Source organism: Dicentrarchus labrax, unplaced genomic scaffold, assembly GCF_905237075.1.
Source record: "Dicentrarchus labrax unplaced genomic scaffold, dlabrax2021, whole genome shotgun sequence".
NCBI lineage: Eukaryota > Metazoa > Chordata > Actinopteri > Moronidae > Dicentrarchus > Dicentrarchus labrax.
This window is the reverse complement of record NW_026136721.1, coordinates 10,764,997-10,769,940: the sequence shown is the minus strand read 5'-3', so window position 1 is coordinate 10,769,940 and position 4,944 is coordinate 10,764,997. Positions and strand designations below refer to the sequence as shown.

Genomic DNA, 4,944 nt, shown 5'->3' with positions numbered 1-4,944 from the left:
TGCCAGGTCAATAAATATGGCCACACAATATTCTTTTCTGTCAATAGCGCATATGACGGTTAGGTCTGAGCTGTCAGACCTAAACAGATCCAGTTTGAGCAGCTCCCCAAGCATCTCCTTCTCCTGTACTGGCTGGAAGTGAAAGTTGCTTTGGCAAGAGGAGCGGTGCTAGGGACTAAAATAGTCTACCATTGTGTTGTGTCTTCTGTTTTGATTGCAGTGGGTGATTGAGAGGATGTGTTTTTCCAGAACTGTCTTTAGGAATTGTTGCTTATAGTAATTGGATTTTGCTCTCCTGATCGACTGGGTGCATTTGTTCCCTTTTTCCTTAAAGGACTGCCAGTCTGGTGTGTAGCTGGAGGCATTTGCTTTACGCCAGAGCAGGGGTTTTTGATAGATGAGCTCAGACAGATCAGAACTAAACCCAGGGCTGTAGTGGTTTTTGATTCTACATTTGTTTTGTGGGAGCATATTTGTTTATGATGTAAGTGAATGAGTTTTTGAAATAGGACCAGGTATACTGAGGGGATAAGGCCTATTCTGTACCATTCCTAGATCATGCAAAAAGGCCCGCTCATTAAAGATCTTTAGCAGACGTTTGTAAGTAATCAGTGGGAGACGTTTGGCGTTAATTGCATTGCGTACACAAGCAATACTACAATGGTCACTGAGGCCCTGGCAGAAAACTGGAGATGTGTACTTGGTTGGTGAGGATAACAATTAGTGTTCCATTTTCCTTAGACCTTATGTTATAGCATTATATAGAGCCAGATAGCATTAAAAAACAATCTAATCAACTAATGTCACATCTGCATCCCCTTTCTTACTAACAAACAACAAAACAATATATATACCGATCAGCCATAACATTATGATCACTGACAGGTGAAGTGAATAACACTGATTACCTGGTTATCATGGCTCATGTCAGTGGGTGGGATATATCAGGCAGCAAGTGAACATTTTGTCTTCAAAGTTGATGTGTTAGAAACAGGAAAAATGGGCAGTGAGAGGATCAGAGCGACTTTGACAAGGGCAGCTAGATGACTGGGTCAGAGAATCACCAAACCTGCAGCTCTTGTGGGGTGTTCCAGGTCTGCAGAGGTCAGTACCTATCTAAAGGGGGCCAAGGAAGGAAAAGAGGTGAACCAGAGACAGGGTCATGGGCAGCCAAGGCTCATTGATGTACGTGGGGAGTGAAGGCTGGCCCATGTGGTCCGATCCAACAGACGAGCTACTGTAGCTCAAACTGCTGAAACAGTTAATGCTGGTTCTGATTAAAATGGGTCAGAACACACAGTGCATCACATTTTATTGGTATGGGGCTGCAGAACATTATGCCCAGGTGGTCATAATGTTCTGGCTGATCAGTGTACATACACATGGTCACATCATCTTCCCCTACTGTCGGGGATGTGTTACGTAAGTATTTGTCATTTGCACTTTGTACTCTTAAATCAGTAGATATTGTTAAAAATGTATTACTTATGTTTTAATGTATCTAATTTTCCCCCATGATGACTTTTGAAGACTCAAAGTATTATCTGGGGTTTTACAAAAAAATCTGTTTAGAACTATACATGATATTGTGTGTTGCTAATTTCTATAGCACAAAAAGGTATGTGTGGGCAGGGGTTAGGATAGGGAGGGACATACTGTGTTTTTTTAGCAGGTGGATGCAAATTTTTCTTGTGATTATGAGTGGCACCACTGTAGTTATATATGGTTTACAATAGCCTGCATTTTCACACAATTAGTGACCACATATTGTTTAAAACCCCCAAGGGAAACATTCAAATGAATTCCTCAGTATAGTCAATACTCATCTAAAACAATTACAAAACAACCAATGCCTCAGCAGAAACACACTGAAAGGGCAAAAGTCAACAGAAAAAAAGGTGTGAGATATAACTGTGCAAGCAAAGGTGTTCCAAGGATCCTTTGTGTGCACACTAAGTAGACCAAGTCTCCCAGACATTCAGTTCTACAAATTTTTATAGTCCAATGCAATGAGAAAGAGGGGAGTGGATGGGAGGGAATGGGTGTGTGTATACTATTATATGTGTGTATTAAAGAGTGGAGAGGCTGTGTGCAGAAGGAATGCTTATTGACGTTCATAAGCTTGTAAACTGTTTCTAGGAAAGACTCGCCACCGCAGGGACATTTTGTCAAAACAAAACTTATTACAACCAGTGAGCTATTCTAATCATGATTGACTGACTGTTTATCAGCTTGTGTCAGCCTTCTCTGCTTGCATATAAATTAAAATTTAATTCAATTTTAATTCATATTAAAAGGTCCAGCGTTTAACATTTAGGAGGATCTATTGGCAGAAATGGAATACAATATTTATAGGTATGTTTTTCAGTTGTGAATATAGGAATCATTGTGTTTTTATTACCTTAGAATGGACATTGTGGCTCGCCGTCCGTGGAGTCCGCCATGCTGAACTGCCATACAGTAGCCCAGAAGGGACAAAACAAACACTGGTTGTAGATAGGGCCCTTTGCGTTTTTTTGCGCATTTTGCAGCCACCATAGTTTCTCCTACATACTTCACAACCTGTTCTCATTCCCAGGTCGACAAATACAGACACCAGCGATGTTTAGTTACTTGCAATCTGAAATGTCACAGCTACATGCCACTAAATCTTACACACTGGTTTCTTTAAAGTATAGTCTACAATAAGGACATCTCTGTGTGGGGCTTTTGGCACAGAAAACTTTGATAGTCCCTTGGATGTTTGACTGATTTCAAACTAGCATTTATATCAAAGGGGTTAGTTCTATATGGGTGAGTTTTATTAAAATTCAGCCCCCGTACATTTTTGTACCAGGCTGTAAATATGTTTATTTCTGCTGTACAGTTGGGTATTCTAATATGGGTCTTAAGGAGATAAATCACTTCTGTATCCAGCGTCAAGTGGCTGTTTGAGGAACTGCTGTTTTTGTTACTTCCATGTTGGCTTCATTTACCAGCGTCAGAGGTTAAATATAGGGAGGTAAATATAAGTGATTGTGTCTAAATAGAGTCATGAAGGCAGGGAGAGGGGGCAACTGTCAGTGTCAGTATGAATGTAACGTTAACAACACCGACTGCTTTATGCAGCAGATCCAGCTGTGCTGGCGTCATCAGAAACACACTTCATAAAACTTCACATGATGCTTCAAAGGAGAGGACATCTCATTGCTCATTTCCTCCTTTCCTGTCTATCTTTGCATGATTTTCTTGCATCTCAGCCTGCATCCTCTGTGGATACTGCAATTTAGATTTTCTTTTGCTCATATGTGACTCAGATCTATTTGTTTCATGACAAACAGCAAACACACATGGAATCTGATCTGAGTGTGATCAGAATTCATGAGACTTTTTTACGTCACTCTAGATCACATACAGTCACTCAGTGAATACAAACATGGAAGACAGCCGCAATGGAGGTCGTCAGTGGAAGGACATTACGGCGTTATTCACTAACAAAGACCAAGCCAACAGCTTTATGGATTAAGAAAAGTTTATTACACATTTATGAATGAATGTGGAATGCTGTGGGAGGAAAAAGGTTAACGGGTGGAGGGGATGAAAGGATGAAGGGATGAAGGGGTAAGGGTCGAGGGATGAGGAGAAGGGGTTGAGGGATGAGGGGATATGGGAAGGATGGGTGAGGATTGATAGAAAGGGAGGAAGACTGGTTAGGTAGGTGGATGGAGGGAGAAGTTTGGCGAAATGGTCGGAGGGAACAGAGTGGGTGCTGAGACGCTGAGTGGGGGAGCCGTCTCTTTAACTCTTCAAGGGCCCCAGTGGTTCCTGTGTTTGGATAAGAAAGGGAGAGACAATGACGAAAAAAAGGGTTAGGGAGGGAGGGATGTAGAATATGAGTCAAGGAGGGAGTGAACGGATAAGGTGTGCTTAAGTATGTTTTTTGAGCGGAAATGAGGTGAGTTCGGGGCGTGGTCTTTGTTCTCGAACCTAGTTATGAAACTCCATGTATTCAGGATAACACTTAAGACAAACAAAACTTCAGGGGTCGAATTGTAACCAGTCTGCTTTGCAGTCTGTTTGCTCCAACTCCGCATCTACACACGTCTCTGTACAGAAGTTGCAGCCATCGTTCCACAAAAAATGTGACTTTCTCCTCATCTCCATCCCTGTTATCTTTTGCTCATGAATTCACTGGCTTTCACTGCACATCAATTTATAAATTAAACAATACATGTTGTCCTCAGCGGCCTCCATATGTACTTACATATGACAGCTGTGTGTGTTGTATGACGTGTTGTTCTTTTGTGCAACATCACTTCGGGATACTGATCTGTTCACAATGGAATCTGATATGGGACATATATTTAAAAAATAATATCAACAGCCAAATAAAAAATCATTTTATATTTTTCTAGTACTCCTCATTGAAAGGCATCATGAATTATTGTGAAGCACCTGCAAGGCACAAGATATCACAGCACACATCACTGGCCGACAATCCATCATGACTACTGACTACAAGGTCAAGTGCATCACATTTAAGTACCTGGAAGGGGAACTATTAATGAAATGCAGCTACCCGACATATACCAAACCACTTCCCCAATCCACTTCTACTTCCCCAATCCCCTTGTTCCTCGGTTTTTCAGGGTTGTAATGTTACCCATACCCTGCTTCTAGTATATACTTACCACAGTCCCGGAAATTTGTTCTGTTTGTTTCAAACTATATTTTCCACAACCTAGATAAAAACACAACTAATTTAACTGCGATTAACTGTGTGTGTTTATTGTGTGACTGCATAAACTCTCCAGTCTTTCTGACACTGTAGTGATAGGGTGACGCACATCAACTATATGATAACAGAGGATGCTTTGACTGCAATGACAATCTCATTTCCTCCATGCCACGTTAGCCATCAAATTCTGGTAAAGACTGGTACTGCAGCCACTATTGCATTATTAA

At 41.2% G+C, this 4,944-nt stretch overlaps 1 long non-coding RNA gene across 1 annotated transcript; it reads right to left on the bottom strand.

The window, feature by feature from the left end:
- Nucleotides 1-3,493: 3,493 nt before the first annotated feature.
- On the bottom strand, nucleotides 3,494-4,404 carry LOC127355304 (uncharacterized). Its single transcript, XR_007881733.1, has 2 exons — nucleotides 4,244-4,404; nucleotides 3,494-3,804 (listed from the first exon to the last, which is right to left on the bottom strand). It is a non-coding gene; the product is annotated as an uncharacterized LOC127355304 (long non-coding RNA).
- Between the last annotated feature and the right edge of the window lie 540 nt (nucleotides 4,405-4,944).